The 17,306-nt window shown below is 46.4% G+C and overlaps 1 protein-coding gene across 2 annotated transcripts in view; it reads left to right on the forward strand.

Moving 5' to 3' along the window:
• The window catches only part of SLC22A18 (solute carrier family 22 member 18), a 59,839-nt gene that overhangs the window by 16,809 nt on the left and 25,724 nt on the right, over nucleotides 1-17,306 (forward strand). The gene's annotated exons all lie outside the window — the stretch shown is intronic.

Genomic DNA, 17,306 nt, shown 5'->3' on the forward strand with positions numbered 1-17,306 from the left:
GTTCAAATATGAACTTTTGGCCCAGGCCCATCTCTAATTAGGCATATTCTTTAAAAGTATTTTCCTTCCTCAGCTCCCGTGCTCTTGGCTTGTCTCCACTAGCCCTCTTTGCTGTGCTAGAGCAGTTTGCTGGGTATATTAATTGAACTGTTTACACACCTGGTTTCCTGCAAGAATAGACACCTAGCTCCTTCTTTTGAAAAGTCTAGCCCAGAGGCTGTAAACAGGATTTGTGCTATGTCTGGAAAAGCTGAACTGCTGCTTATCTGTACTCCCTTGGGCTGTGGGAGCAGCAGCAGCTGCAGACATGGGTCAGTTGAGCATGGAAACCAGCTTGTACACTCTTCCCACCAGTTCTGTCCTCCCACCCAGCTCAGTTCCTCCAGCAGCTGAGGAGCCAACTTTTTCGCAGGGTTATTCCCTTTTATTGTGATGGTGACAGGAGGGGCCCCACCTGGCATTTGGGTCAGCTCAGACGCATATTTTGACTTCTGTATAAAAGCTTGGGGGGTCATCCTGGAGTTAAGTCCTGTGCAGGACTGCTGATGGGACCTTTCCTCTCTTTGTGGCTTCACCTTCCAAGGTTAGTTTCTGATCGAGCTCCCCAAAAGCAGTGGTGAGTTTATCACCCCTTTACTTTTCTAGTGGTGGCTGAGGGGCATCTTTCATAAGCTGCTGCGCGGCTCAAAGAATGGTTGTGGAAAGAAAAGGTTGGTAAGGCTCATGTGGTGTAGATCAGATGGAATGGTCTGTCATGGTCTCTTTGGGTTTAAAATGTGTAAGCATAAGCAAGTGCCATTGTGCAACTTCGATTTCAAGGTGTAAGAGGGGGAGAAAGGCAGCACAAATTACTCGGCTGATGCTGTCAAGGATTTCTGCTTCTGAGTCATGTAGTATTGGAAATCCCCATAGAGCTTCCTCAGATGTTAGAACAGACCTTCAGATTCTGGTGAGGAGTCCCCCTTCACACCAGTGTGCACTCTGTACTGCCTTAAAAATAGGATGAATTTGTGGACATGCTGTCAGGTTCCGAATCCCACTTTGCAGCTGTCGTTTTACTGGGCGACGCTGATTTTTACTTTGCTGCTTCATTTCCTTGTCAGAACATTACTTGAAGTGCATGTGGAAGACACCAGCTAACCTCTGTGTAAGACCATGAGTTGGGGTGATTGCTGTACTCTGCTGTTCGTGGTCCACAGGCTATGGAGTGTGAAGCTGATGTGCTGGGCCTTGGCATCTTTAACTTCCTGGAAGTTCCAAAGCACTGTTGGTGAAGGCCCCTGGAGGAGTCCCCTGAAGGCAGGCCCTTGGGAAGGGCGTGCAGATGCCTGGGCTGGGAATAGCGAACAGGAAATACCTTGGGGCAAAATTTGCTAGCCAAATTCCAATTCAGCTAGGAATGGGAAGTACTGCTGTTCCCAAAGCACTGGACTGGAATTACTCCAACAAGTCCCCAAAAGGGACACAAAGTCATCCAGTGGGGAATGAAAGAAGGCATGTTATTAGCTTTTGGGTGCTCGTGCCATGGGGAAGCTCCAGCTACTTTTGACTGGGACCAGCACAGCTCCTAATCACCCAGCAAGCAGTGACTTAGTCATTGAACTTTATGTTGGCATTGATTCCTGCTTGGCTGCCAAGTGTTGGTTATATGCCTTAAGTGTTACGAGCTGTAAGGGCAGGGAAATATCAGCTCTGGAAAGAAGCCTGGAAGGATGAAGGTGGCAGGTACTTTCATCCAGACTTGCATCAGAACCCTTTGCAGAGGAAAAGGTATCACCCTGCTTACCATTTACTCCTGCGTAATCGTGTCCCTCTGCCAAAAAGAGAAATCAGGGACTTTTGCTAGAAACCAGTGGCTAGCTGGATCCAGTGTGAAACGGCATGACAGTTCATGCTGTGCTCTGTGCTCCTGCTAATGGTATCAAATCAAGCAGGAAATTATTTTTGGAGCAGTGAAGCATGTTGAAACCCAGAAGAAAGCAGCTGTTTGCGTAACCAGAGCTGTGGGAGAGCTGCCTCCCTTGTTGCCAAGCTCTTGACTTGACTTCCTATACTGGTGAGAAACGGTTTCCCCGCTCCTGGCAGCATGAGCAAATCCCCTCAGGCTTGTGAGGCTGGGCTTTGTCCAGCATCCGTCATTCCTGTAGCGCCTGCTTCACCGTTCTGAAAGTCCCCAGACACTTTTCTGTGGGGATCTGAACTACCCAATTCTGACTTCTTAGGTCGCTGCTCAGCCCTTTCCTTAAAAACAAATGACCTGCAAAATAAAGGGTTTTGTCCAGAGTTTCAAATACGTTTCAGTTAACTCTCAGCAGAGGTCCACATCTGGCAAATGGCCCATGCTAGAAGTGAAACATTAGTTCTGCCTCAGTCTGATCATCTACACCGTGTTTTCACACCCTGGCTGGGTTTCCAGCACCAGTTCGGTGCCCTGGCAGCACCTGCAGAGCTTGAGCTTGCCTTCGCAAGGATGCATCCTGGCATGCAGCTCCTCTGGCTGCACTTCAGCAGCTCCTTTTCAATTTGGATCTTTCAGCAACTCCCAAGTGTCTTAACAGGGGCTTAATTATTTTAATTTTTTTGCGGGGGCGCTTGGCATGTTGCTGCTTTTTCACTCTCTGGCAATAGCATTTCTGCCTTTTCGTTCTGCTGTGTCACTGCAAGCTGGTGTCCAGGCACTGGCCTTGCCTCTCAGAGGTGGCTCCAGCTGTACGTTGATGGATCTCCTACGCAAACAGATTTGTCACCCTGGGCTCTGCTTGGCTTTTATACCTTCACACCAGAGCAGAAATAAATAAATCCCTCTGGTCCTACAGTGAAAGGCTGTACCCTGTAAAATAGCATCGTTAACGTGGGTCATAGGATTGCATTAGCCAGAAAGAATGAGAGAAAGACACAGCTGTGAAGATGGCCATTGACCTGGTGCAGATGGGGCTTAAATTCCTGCCCCCAAAATGCGGTGCTTCTGCACAGAGGGGAAGGACTGAGCCAGTACGGAGAGGTTTAGAAAGCCGCCATGGGGGTATAAAGCTTTTTTTGTTTGTGGACTTATTATGTCATCCCTCAGTCATGCAAATGTCGCCTCAGAAGAAAGACTTTTTCACATTACTGCCTTGTTCTGGAAAAGTCCCTCCCTGATTATTCATGACCGCTGACTCCTTCAACCATGTGCTCCTTTCTTAAGGCCTGTAGGGTGGAAAGAAATTCCCTGATGCAGTGAAAGGCAGGAAAAGATCCAGCACACCCAAACTGAGGCAGTCTGAAGTATTTCAGAGGCAGCTTTCCAGTTTGGTAACTAAGTTCTCATGCGCCCAGTTATGGTTAGGAAAGGTGCGTGTCCTGCACCGGGCTGAAGTCTGTTACCGTTATAGAATGCACGTTGGCAACGGGACCCCAGAGCTGGGTGACGAGCAGGGTGATTTCCATAGTTTATAAAAGTCTTGGTGAAAATAGATTAAAATTTTAATGTCAATAAAAGCTGTTCTTTCACTTTGTAGTAATCTTTCAATGTTAGTGCCTGATGGTTTCTGGGTGGTTTGGTAATAGATGAGGAGGCCTTTTATTTGTGCCTGTCCCATCTATGTCTAGGATTGCAGCTGTCAAATATTCCAGTTGAGTGCTGTTTAGCGTGTCATGTTTCTAGTTGCAAATGCAATTATTTTCCCCTTACCACTTAATTGCTCCCTGTGGCATCGTAATGCCCTGTGCCTTCGGTTTTGCTTCTTTTGGTTTGGGAGTGAGACAGGATGGGGTGGGTGTGCCTTCGGAGATCTCCCAGGTCCATCCCCAGCATACTCCCTGCCCTGCCCTTCAGCTCCGTTTCTTCTCTTTGTCCTGCTAAGCTGACCCTCTGTTGGCCTGTGTTGTTTGTGCCCAAATGAGGGGGTTAAAGAAAAGCGGTGGGAACTCCCCCTGTTTGGTGGCTGCTCCAAAGTCATCCCGTGGTCTACACTGCTTCAGCCCAAATTTCTTGGGACCTAAACTGAGGCATTTATTAAGTTGTACCTCAAAAGGGAGTAGCATTTCCTGGAAATAAAATACTATCCATCCCATAAAATGAAGTTAGTATGAGCCTTAGAGGCTAATATTCCTGCAATGCAAAGGAAGGAAGCAGCTGCAGAGTTTGAGGAGCAAGATACTAAATTAATCTGTTTGAAACCACTAAGGTAAGTCCTATTTCCTAAAATGAATGACATAGTTATGTCTGAAGCGCTGCCTCTCTATTTCTCTGCTGATATTTTACCGAAGGGTAGCTGTAGGGAAGGGTTTAATTTCTTTTGTCACCTTATCTCTGGGAACCGCTTCAATTCCGTTTCAGTGACGTTCCTGCAAAGCATAAGATTAAAAAGGGGTTTATTGTCTGTTTGAACTGCCTTTTGCTCTGAGGAATGAGGATATAATTGTAATGTAGGAAGGACAAACTGAACATGTTCAGGCTTGTCCTGCCTGATCTTTCCGCGCTCCATTTTTTTTATTGCCCCCCCCCCCCCCCCCCCCCCCCCGCCCCGCCTCCTTGCAGCTAGTGCTCATGGTTGGGATTTTCCAACTGATAAAGTCTTGGCTAGCCTAGGGCCTAATATGCTTTTAGCTAAACGAGCTCTCTAGATGGCTGGATGCGCAGTTTCTTTTGATGCCAGCCAAGACCAGGGTTCACCACTTTATTTGCGTTCGCTACCAGAGCATCAATCTCACTGTTCGTGTCTGCAGGATGAGTGCAGACAGAGTCTCAGGCAGATGGCTTTCATATTCCCCCTGGGATAATTTTTTCCATATGTTTAGTGATCTTTCAGTACTCTCTTCTCTCAGTCATATTTGGATTTTATGAGAAATAGGTCTGTGAAAGAAATTAAAGGCAAATATTAGCTGGACTTAAAGCAGCCCCCCCAAAAAAAAGTCGCTAAAGCCTTCAAATCCCATGGTGCTTTGCTTTTAGGGTATTTCATTATTAGTGTAGTTGAAATACAGGGTTTGTTGGCTATATTTTTAGAAACAGTAAATTGTGCTCAGTTTATATCATTTAGTAAAAAAATTGCTTTTGTCTGGGGCCAGTTTAACTACTAGCTTTGATCCGAAACATGGATTAAAGATAAAGATGTTGATACTGAACTCGTAGTGTCTTTTCCTCAGCTGCTGCTATCTGATAACTTATTAAAGAGCAATGAATTTCAAGTCCTTTTCTGCTGCTAGTCCATATCTCTGCTCTGTGACTGGGCTCTTTGTACTAGGTGCTGCCATTTTGGTGGGGATTGGCAGCCATCGTATCTGTACAGCTGATGTTGGGCCTGATCTTGTAAACCATTTTCAGCTCTTACTGACTTTGCATCTTTTCCATGATGCCCCTGGTTGATCTTTTCCAATGCCTTTTCCATGATGCCCCTGGCGCAGCTGGGATTGCAGCATTTCTCACTAATTCCTCAGGATCTGCATGGCTTGTTTTACTTTGACCGTGTGGTTTTTGCTCAGTCCTTCCTCAGACAAGTTTCCACTGACTCAAATTTGTGTTTTAATTGAGTCACGGCTCCAGGATGTGCGCCTGGGGTGAAGCCTGTTTCTAGGGCAGCTGGTTCCATGGAGTTGGGCCAGCCGACACCAGCATGTGATGGCAAGGCTCCTTGGGAGGAATTCTTGAAACAGTAATAGTGATGTCACACACTTCCAAAATCTACATATGTGTGCTTCTCCCATCAGTGGTGCTGTCATACGCAGTGCTGGTGTGGCGTTGTCAGGGTGCTGCAAGATGCAGTGCACTCTGGGTTCCTGTTGCATCCGTGTTGTGGCTGGGGCAGCAGAATAGGCTTTTGGAGTATCCAGGGAAAAGAAAGGAGAGGAAAAGTGTAGTCCACTGATCTGAGTACTGAACTTGAGAGAGACTTGATTTTTAAGGCTTTTTTTTCCACCATGATCTTTATGGCACCTTACTGGGGCACTTAGGTTTCCTGTGTTTTATTTCCCTGTGAGCACATACGGGGTGTTTGCACCACCGTCACCCACAGGGATGTTATGAAGACAAATTGTGAGATTTACAGTGTGAGTCTTTCAGCTGCTACTGCGTTAGGTCTGTCTCAGTATGTAAGAAAGGAAAACCCATATAGCCCTGGTGCTGTACAGATGTACGTCCAACAGGCTTGACAGCACTGAAGTCCATGTTTTCATGGTTTTGCCCTGCTGAAAGTAAGATAGAGGTGAAATGAAAAAACACAATTATTTTTCATTGTTTACTGAAAAAAGAAAAAACAACCACCCGCTAGTCACTTCAAAAGGTCAATAATTTCCTTGTCAACCAGTTTGTCTGTTTATGTGGACCTCTTTGTGCACCGAAAACAGCCAGCTTCTGCAACGCTCCTGGATATCACAAGCACCAGTCTAAGGTCATTGTTGTTACCCACCACTAAAGAACATGGCCCATTCCTGCCTTGAGTTACCTGGTTGTAGCATCTAAAATACGGGTGTTCCCTAAGATGTCCTGCCAAAGAAGTGTGTGGCCTCTGGCTCTTGCAACACCAGATGGCTTGAAATGTAAATCTTCTAGGTACAGCAAACCCCAAGTGTGCAGCGGGCCAGTGGCTTTGCTCACTGGAGCTACAGAAATGTAGAGTCAGAGGCTTCCAGACTCCTCTGCAGACAGTTGGTGCCTTACACACTGCTAATCCCTCCTTGGTTTTAGCTGCTAATTTGCAATAAAATGCAACTGAAAATACAGTAAACACTCTGCTCACCGTTTTCCATACAAGTCTGTCAGGTAGCTTGCAGTTGCTGTCATTTGGTGGTGAATGGAGCAGGCTTCTGCCCTAAGTGTGCAGCTGGGTGGAGAAGCTGCCCATGAGGCTGCCTAAGATGTGGTTCCCACCGAGCACTCCTGTAAATACCAATTCAGCATAATGCAGCTGATACTAACTGGCATCCCTGTGGGTGGTCTCAGTGGTGGGGCCAAGATGAAACATGGTGCAAAGGATGAATGAAGCTCTTTCTCTCCCTGAGGGGATTGCCTCCAACTGAGAGCAAAGGTGTGTTAGGCAGAGCTCAAAATGCAACCGCTGTGCCAGGTCTGCAAGGAAAGGGTGTTCTCATTCAGGGCTTTGGCAATGCTGGAATCCACTGAAATATGCAAGATGCTAAAAAGACCTGCAACTACATTTGACTGGTATGAAGTACCTTAAAATCTGTTTTCAATCGATTGTTGCAAAAAATGCAAGCAACTTCTATTAATATTAGCTGTGCTTTTTAACCCAAATACATTATTTTCTACTATGCTAAACAAAGCAGTTGAAAATACATCATTCAGTGTATGTTTCTTAGCCATTCCTTGGCTAGTGCTTGTCCTACAACCTTGTGTAGAGGAGAAAACTACTACAATTTGCAAATATGAAACACAAAACCTCCTTTCTGAATATATTTAACATGCAGAAATCATTGTCATTACAGGGTGAGGGAAACAAAATACTTAATTGGAATCGGGGGAGTTCAGTAAATATAGTAACAGTGAGACCACTCCTGGTTTGAGCGTATGAAAGCCTGCCCAAGCAAGCAAACCATGCACCTTTAATTAATGGTTTCGCCCATTGTTGAAAGTCAGTGACTCACTCTTCTCATGCAGATGCCTCCTTCTGGGGTCAAACTCTTCACAAAATCAAATCAGCTGCACCACAGCCCTCAGGCTCTGTCTTTGCTGGAGAAAGGGTTGTTTTCAAGGGGCCTGTCGTGCAACCAGAGAAGCTGGAGTGGGATGGTGGAGAGTCTTCCACCTGACATGTGAAATGTTTTATTTGTGACTTTTGGGTATTAGCGTTCCAACATCGCTTCCCCTACAAAATTAGCCCTAACGTGTCCTATTTCATTGAAAGGTCTAACTTGACAAAAAGCACTGGAGCCCGTGATGCTGCACAGCAAGGTTTTTTGCACCTTGAGGTAGGAGGTGTTGGCTGCCACTACTTGTTCCAAGGCAAGATTGATCTGTACTGTACCTCTGGTAGGATGCTGCATTTACAGTTACTTACCTCAAGGTAAAGTAACTTGTTTTGCCAGGGAATTACATAGCTTAAAAATGTCATTCATGTGAATGCGGTCCTGGTAAGAAATGAAATTTAAGTGTCAGACTTGGCTAGTCAATGACTTCTTTATTTACCTTGTTAGTCTTTGGGTGTGGAAGGATCCCTTCCTTTTGCGTGACACAAGGATTACTCTCTTGGATCATCGCGGTAGCCTTGCCAGTGCCCTGCTTGCAAAAGGGACTGGCAGAGGAAGAAGCTTGAGTCCTTTGGTGGGCCAGTGCTGGCACACCTCTAAGCGCTGGCAAGATACAGTTGTCGCCAGCATCATACTGTCTCTCCACAGTCCCGTTGTCTGCTTGCCTGTGCCAGAGTGACGAGAAGACATGCTCACTGAGGAGAGCCAGAGCATCGGGCATCTGTGTCTGTTTTTCGAAGGTGGGTGATGTCCTTTTGGAAGTAGCAGTAGTTGCCTGTCGCCTTAGAGCCAGCAAAGGCAGTGGTCCTGGCTCACCAGAGCTCTCTTCGTGCTTTCTTTCCCAGTCAAATCCTACCCCTTCCCCTTGCAGGAGCTACCCTGACCCCACCCCTCGTCCTTGGGCAGCAAAATTCAGCTCTTCCCACGCACTGCTTTGAGCCAGCTCTGAGTAAGTGAGTGCATCACGATCGGTGAGAGGTAACAATTCCAGCCGATGCCAAACTTGCAGATCCTCCAATGCCACCGCCGTGAGCCGAGACCTGATGTGCTGGGGGTTCAGCCCAGGTTGCTATAGCAAATCCTCAACGGTTTCCTGCCCAGCTGAGTCTCTTGGAGTCTGAAGCGTAGTAACATCATAAAAGCTAGAAAAAGCTTGAAGTCATTCAAAGATTATTTCACAACCACCTACAGTACTCTATGAAGTCAGACATGCTGTAACATATGATTAAAGATGTGTTCAGTGGTGAGTCATGGGGTAGTCTAGCAAGCACTGCTCACCTACTAACCAGTCTGTGCGTGGGAGTCCTTACCCCACGACACACCCAAACTGAGCGTTTTAATAATTTACCACATTCTGAGCTTGTAAGAGCAGTTTTTGTTGCTTAATTTAAAAAAAAAAAAAGTATTACTTAAAGGCTTTGCCACCCGTTAGGAAAGAAACCTCCACCATGAAGAAGGTGGTAGGGAGACCCAAAAAACTTATTACTTTGTACAGTTGGAGTATCCAACAAAAAGACTGGGAAAAACCCATGTTTAAGAGACTAGGGGATTGCATCTTTTTGTTACATTGAACAGTCACTTGATAAGATACATGAACGTTTCTTGGACTGAAATATATCATTACCCTTTCCCAACTGAGCGTCCCATGTACAAAGTGAGAGTTGTGGTTATTCTTATTTATCACCTGGAACATTTAAGGATTGTAGGAAAAAAGCAGCGTTTTCCAGGGAATGAGCGAAAATGAGCCTGTCTGGTTTGTGAGATGGTGGGAGGCACGGGTTTGATTCCTGCTGCAGACGAGGAAATTGTACTTGCGTCTCAATGTGGTCTAGTATCCTTTCACCAATAAAAAATCATAATAAGAAGTCTAGGGAAGAGAAGGTGTGGGACAAACTTGCATAATACGTCACCAATTACTCTTCCAGCCTCCAACTATTTTCAGTTCAGGGGATTTCCTGACATGAATGAATGTGGTTTGTGACTCTTTTAGTAACCTTCAACAGATTGTTCTTCCAAGTGCTTGTCCAGTCTCTCGTTGTACCTGTCTAAGCCTTTTGCTTCCACAACCAGTGGCAAAAAACTCCACCGACCTTCTACATGTTGTGGGAAGAATTAGGCCTTTCTCTTTGTTTTGAACCAGTCTCAGACAGCTTCATTTGGTGCTTCCCAGTTCTTGTGGTGGAAATGACCATGTCAGTCACTTCCTAACCCCCTGCTCCAACTCCCTCGCAAACCTGTGAACCCTTATTAGATATCCCTTGGACATCTCCTTCCTGGGGTGAAGGTTCTTAGCCTCCTCAGGCATAAAATCAGTCTCCGTGAATTGTCCTTGTTGCCATTCTCTGAGCCTATCCCACTTCTTAGATACCTTTTGGAGAGGAGGGGACCGGGATTGCATGCACTATTCAAAAGACTGGTGAGCCAGGAGTTTATACAGCGATCTAATGAGGTTCTCTTCTTTGCTTGCTGTTTCTTTCATGGTAATGTTTGATGAGCTGAGTACTGAGCTGATGATTTTGTGGAGTAGTCTATGGCAGTCCAAAGGTCTCCCTGCTGAGTAATAATAAGTGGCTCAGAAAACATCATTTGATACGTGAATTTAAGACTTGCTTTCCCTCATGCATCACTAATGCACACTGATGTTCAGCTGCCGTGTTATTGCCCAGCCCCTCAGCCCTGTGAGGACCAGGTGCAATTCCCCACTGACTGCGCTTTTCACCAGCACTCTTAGTTGTGTGTCCTCAGCACGCTTCCTTACCTCACTGCTTCTCCAGATTGTTCACAGATAGATCAAACAGCACATGTCCTGGCCTCACTGGTGGGAAGTCTCTGTTGTGAGAACTGACCGCTTACACCTACTTTCTGATGCCTATCTTGACCTGCCCCAGCTCAGCCAGTATTAGCGCTGCTGGGATCAAAGCCAGATGTCGCAAACCCCTGTTCAGGGACTGCAGCTCATACCTGGTCCTTGTCTAGACTTCTCCATTTCTAGACATTCAGGGTGATACTATGGAGCATGAGGCAAACAAGGCTTTAGCCAGCCGGCTAGCTAAAATCTTTTGGGGAGTGCAGCCTATTCCCCCATTGGTTTAAAAGCATGTAAATGTGCAGGTGTTTGGTGCACTGGGATGCCGCTGGGACTGCGTACACTGCGCAACAGGGAAGAGCAATAATCACACATACAAGTGCGAGCTCTGAATTAGCAAAGTGTAGTATTTTGAAATAGGATGTTTTACCATAAAAGAGCACACGAAAATAAATGGTACTCGAAATTAGTGGCGGATTACAGGCAAAGCATGCAAATCCGCCCACATCTTATTGAAGTGTAACTGATATGCCTCTTCCGGCAATTAGCTGAGTTCCTCGGAAGAGCGCTGCATTGGATCAGGCAGCAGGACGGGCTGGCACGGGCGGGCTGCTCCAGCTGCCTGCGAATTAGCATCCTGCCACAACCATCCCCTTCACACCCCAGCAACGGGATCTGCTGTGCTTGAGCTGGGGCTGTGGCAGGGACTGGTTAGTTCAAGCTGCTTTTCATTGCTGGGATTTTCCCTGCAGCATACGCTTGTAGGGGACAGACAGCTTTGTTGCTGCGGAGCCCCTGATGGACAGCCAGCCTTACCCGTTCGCACAAAGCACCGCTTGCATAGGGAGCTCTGCCAAAGAAGGATTTTCCCTGTGGAAGAAGCCCAAGTGTTTTTATTGAATGCTCTGCATTGACTTAAAGTGTTTTTTCTGCAAGGTTGAGTGTCAAGTCCCACCAGTGGCCCTCCTTGTGCGGCATCAGTGACACACAGAGGAGCGAATGTCCCTTAAGGGAACTTAAGCCAGAGGTGGCTCCCATGACTTTGGGGATGGCTGTGAACTCCTGGCCCTGTCCCATGCCTGGTGTCCCCAGCACATAGCAGCTCTGATGTTGCACTCCTGGCTCTTTGCCCTGCTAATGCACCAGGGACAATCTTCAGCATCCATCCTTTGCCCAGTTCTGACAGAAATGGGTGATGCAGGATGCCCATACCCCCCTTCATCTTTTTTTTCTTTCCACCACCGGAATTTTCCAGATGTGGCTGCCACTAGAAATAAGCAGTTGAATGAGTACTTGTCTGTGGGTGACTCATTCTCGCCTTGTGAGGGGCTCTGGGGAGGGTGCAGACATGAAGTCTCACCGCCTCCTTGGACCAGCCTTCAATGATGTCAAGTTCACCAGAGTGAAAAAGAGCCTCCTGCTCTGCCCAGAGCAGCAGCAGCCAACTTCTGCTGCTCCTCATCTAAAATGTATGTGGCAGAAAGGACACCCTGGTCATGGTTTCCAGTTGCCTCAGGGCAGTGAACTCCCTCCTTTTCCTGCCGATGCTTGGGCTGGGGTGGGCATCCACTCGGGTTTTACATTCTGCCTCTAGAGAAATCCCAGGCTCCCAGTGAAATAATAGGAAAGTTGCAACCAAAGGAGTCTCACTAAGGGGCTACAGTGAAATGTGCGTGATTTGTCCCAAGCAGTTTGTCCTGAGGAAGCAAGTGAGAAAGGGCATCTTCCTCTGGCACATGTCCCTTGGAGGCTACGTTTGTTCCCACTTGGGTTTTAATACTCCTTCAGCTGGCATTAACCTGTGCTCCTCACTTCATACACCGTTTTCACGTGGGCATCTGCTCGGACAGGGGAGCCAGGGGAAAGACTCATGCCATGCTTATTCATGCCTTTGTGTGATGGTTTTTCCATGAGGTCAGGGACTAGGAACTGCAGAAAGGAAGGTTTGGGGATTTTTATTGTCCTCTCCAAGGCACGGATGGCACGGTGGGTAGTACTGGCAGGGCTGCCTTGAAGCTTGCTGAGCACTGGGCTGTCTGGCTTTATTTGTAGTGGTGTGCTGTTTCGTGCCCTGGGCTATGAAAGCTGGACTACCTCTGTACCTTTGCATGAACATCCTAGGAAACATGAAATGTTTTGAGGCTCAACGAATCTATTTCTGATTGAGTTTTTTATGGTTTTGTTTCATTAAGAAGCTTTGGTGAAATTTTGTGCTTGCTTTTTTCTTTAGGAGGAATCTCAACAACATAGACCAGACCACAATGGGTCAGAGATGAAATGCATTCAGCAGGCACTGTCAGGACAGTAACACAAAGTTCCTTGAATGAAACCATCACTAATTTACATGAAGTTTTGCACTAAGTGTATGTATCACTAAGCTATCGGAACACAGTGGCCACTGCTCACTTCCTTACGGACCCAAAGCTGTTCACTGGAGAGCATGGTTTGGTGTCATGGTTTCACCTGAACTTTTTTTTTTTTTTTCCACCTCAGTTTTTTGCTTTGCTTTTCAGCTCACTGGCTGGTTTTCACCCATAGCTGCCCCTCTAAGGGTATGAGTGGCTGAGTGGATAGCGTAGCCAGACTGCAATCAAAGAAATATTTTGAGAGTCCTTTCAGAGCTCTTTGAGGAATCTGGCTGGCCATGAATGCCAGCTTTATGCAGCACTGTTTTGAAGTAGGAGTGAGTCACTAAAAAACAATTTGTGCTCTCTCAGTGTTCAACTTTGACTTTATTAAGTAAAAAGAGAAAGATAGCAAGCACAATCCCATTCACTGCCAAAATACCCATTGATCCTTTAATCCTCAGGGAATTATTTGGAACTGCTTCCTCCTCGAAAGAATCACTGTATTGACGCAACACTTAATTGTGCAATTACACACGCGTGTTTCTCTCCTGGGCTTTGCAGAGCAGGGCTGTGTTGCTGGAATGCTAATCAGAAAGCCACTGATACCATCTCGCGGTGCGCACAGCCTGAATGCAGACTCCCAGCTGAGAGCAACCCCTAGATACCTTCATGGGTCTCTTCAGCCTTTTCAGGCAGGAAACCAAAGATGGGAATTGAAGCCCTGCAAGGACTGGAATTTGGGCTGGAGCCCAAAACTCTGTCTCGCATTGGTTTGTTGTAGCCTTCCTGGGGGCTGCGACTGGCACGTACCCGCGGGGACTCTGTTCAAATGCTCTGCTCAAATGCCCTCATCTGCAAGCTGAAAATATTACCTGCCTGTGAATGCCTGGTCAGTGGCCTCTCCTGCTCCTGTGCCACTGCCTGATCTCTGCATGGGGCATGCATTCTTTGCGGGATTGAATCTTTCATGGAAATTTTGCTGAAAGCATTGCTTCAGAGCTGCTGGGAAATGCTCTGCACGTGTGTATATACACCCACGTGTTCTTGTTTGGCCAGGCCTTGCTTTCCAAAAGCTGCATTTGCTGTAAGCTTCACCAGATTTTTCTGATGCTTCATGTGTGCCACCTCTGACTTCAGGGGTGTGCAACAGTTAGGGCTGAGCTGCAAAAAAATCACTTCAAGGAGCTAGGGAACCTCTGGGAGCCACCTGTGTTACCGTGTCACATCTTGATTCAGAAACTGAACCCTGATTGTGCTCATTTGCCTCACACTAATTGACTCTAATAGGAGTGGGTTGTGAAGTAACGTAGAGCACGTCCTCGCTTCATCTCAGCCTGGGAAGCATGGCGCACACGGGGATTTATAGTTACCTGCAAGTAAATATGGAGGCTGGTTAAGCGTTAGATGGGAAGAAATGCAACCTTCCTCCCGCTGGCTTTTAATGCTAATAGTTTCTTTGGGTTTAATCTGTTTACCATGACATTACTATTAATGTTTTCATCATCAGTTCTGCTTTCCCACCAGCATGAAGGATGGAGTTTCCAGGTGGGCAATCCTAGCTGTCAGCCACTTATCCATGGCCACAGGCTACCAAGTGAGCTTTGTACATCATTGGACCCGTGGCAAGTGTGCCCTGGACTGGCCATCCTGCTTTTTGAAACCCTTTAAAACTCTTCTAATTGTTTTTTTTAATGCATCCACCACACTTGCCTAATGATATCTGGAAAATGGAAGGGAGTGGCTCTCATCATGTTGTTAAACAGTGTTTGACTGGTGTTATGGGCTCCTGGCCTCCAGGTCCCTCTGCTCATGTTTTCTTCTTATTTCTCTGAAAGCTTGAAGTTGGGGCAAGCTGCGGCTGCTCCTGTTGGCAAAAACTAGCAAAACCCGGTCCTCCTCTGAGTTCAAGTGTTTGCTTCATGCACCCGATTGCTTTGCATCCTCCAGGCAGCAGGACCTTGGGGCATATCAGTCCCATGCAGGACAAGGCGATGCGTTTTGTTTCTCACTTTCACGGCAAGGCTAAAAACACATGAAGAAGAGCAGGCAGCTGTGGTCTTACCTGACAACTGAGAGCAGCTTTGCTAGCAGAAAACCCCAGGGGAGAGCAAGGCAGGCAGCTGGCAAAAGTCAGCAAGGGGCTCCCTCTCCAGATGCAAGAGAAGCAAAGGAATTATAAGTAACATGCTGAAGTATGCAGATAGTTACCGGAGTTATTTTGACCATAAAGGCCAGGATGGTAAAGGCTTTTAACCTCTCTTATTCAGCAAGAAGCTGGAAGAGGCCGCATAGTGATCTCAGCTGCCAAAGCTGCTGCGCCCTTCTGCTCCCTTTAATTTAATTGTATTAGTCCAGCCCACATCCTTTGTTCTTCCGCCCCGCTCAGGAAATCTGCTGCTGGTTTTGGCACGGCTGGCCCTGGCTCCACACGGCTGGTGTGCGGACAGCCAGGAGGGATGAGAGGGAGGGCAGGAAGGGAAAGAGGATGGGAAAAGGTCCCATGGGAGCAACCTGCTTAATGTGCCTCATTTTTCTTAATAGTGCCACCGCATCCCTTCCTGGCGAAACTTCCTCCTGATAAGCCAAACAGGCAGAACTGAATGCAGGACGACTCCCACTGATACCAACAGAGATGAGAGTTCATGCTTAAATCTTCAAAAAAACAAAATGAGTGCCTGCAAGCCATGTCTTGTGCAGCAGGAGCTGCCAAGCAAGTGATGGTTCCTACCCCTAGCCTTCGGCTTCACTGAGGGGTCAGGGTGTCTTGCCTTTAGCAGTTCTGGTTTGTACCACCTGTTCCTCCTCAGACCAGTAAGAAATAAGACAGTTTTGAGCTCCGTATTTTACTGGATTTCTCTGACTTCAGAGTCCAGCTGTACAAAATGTCACGAATCCATTACAGCAAGGCCAGGCTTCCCTAAATATGTAAAATGTCAATGTTCGCCTCTCCCTTTCACAGCAATGGAAGTCATATGCTTGCAGTGAAGTAGTGCATCATTCGCTTACTAGTTTTATAGGGGGATCCTTCCATCATTGCTTGCTGTAATTCTTCTTGGCTCTGAAGAGTAAAAAATATTTATGTTGGCATGTGGGATTCTGGAAAACCTCAGGAAAAAATAGGACTGGAAAGAAAGGTTTTCTGTCCAATGAAAATTTTTGTGATGCGTTTTCTCCATACCAGAATGAAAGCTTGAAATATAGAAACCCAAAAACCATCTAAGCCAGATGCAGCTACCTATTTTGATTATTTTATCCTTTCTATTTTATTAGTAAATTTACTTTATGTTGTAATGCAGCGTATCTGCATGTGCAGAAACGTGCAATTCCAGATTTCTTGGATAAAAAATTGGGTCCACAAAGTTGATTTCAGTAGTTTGGGAACTGTTTGATTTTAAATCAGAAAGTGGCAACCCACTGCACTAAAAATAAAAAAATAATGATCCAGTAAATGACTAATTTTGTGGTCCAGGATAATTAGTGGAACAGCTTGGCAGATGGAAGGGCAGCAGGTCTAAATTACTGCACTAAGTTCATTTGCAGGAAGATATTATCTGACTTTGTTGTTATTAATAATAATTAATGAGAATTGAAATATTCAGCTAGGATTTTTGCTGTTGCTATTAGCGGGAATGTGTGTGTGTGTATGTGTATATATGTATTTGCTCTTTGATGATTTTCTCAGTTGTTGACATCTCAATCCTCTACTGTCTTGCTGTGGGACTTTAATAATACTCCAGAAATTACTCGGACCACACCTTTGTCTAGCAGGGAGGAAACTTGAGGCTTTTACAATTAGTGTTTCTGGTTATTCCATGAAAAACACACAGCATGGTCTGACAAGGAAGCAGCAGCAAAGAGTCAGGCAACAGACAGTCCTTTATCAGCAGGCTCACAGCGAGCGTTGGGTAGTGGCTCCCAGCTCGCCTTTGCATCTTGTTTTTGCAGCGCAGGTTGCTGGGGATGCAGGGACGGCACAGACACCTTAGAGTCTGCATGGACCTGCATGGCTACAAAGCCTTCTCTGGTGAAATACAGGCATTACTCTGCTGAAGTCCACGGTGCTTAAATTTCGGTGCCCCCAAGACACCACGATGGTCACTCAGTCTTGTGCCCTCCATGACAGCTGCCTTTGGTGTTTCTGCTGGGCATTCCCACCCCAGACTGCATCCTGCGGTACATTTGAAGCACATGTTTTATGAAATCCTTCAACTAACAGGGTTCCCATGATGGTGGAGACTTTTAATGAGCTGGTTTAGTGGATAATTGCTCTCACTGTTAAAAACAAACATGCTTCTCCCTTTGTTTTCAGCTTAACTCTCCTGAGTTTCAGTCTTCCAGCCCTGGATTTTGCTCCACCTGTTTGGCAGAGCTAAAGCCCTTCAGAGTCTGAAATCTTCCCACATGTCCTTAAAGGCTAGGAGGAGTCATTTCCTAATCTTCTCCTCTAAGAGGACAGTAATAATTGGGGG

Source organism: Falco cherrug, chromosome 10, assembly GCF_023634085.1.
Source record: "Falco cherrug isolate bFalChe1 chromosome 10, bFalChe1.pri, whole genome shotgun sequence".
Taxonomy (NCBI): Eukaryota; Metazoa; Chordata; class Aves; order Falconiformes; family Falconidae; genus Falco; species Falco cherrug.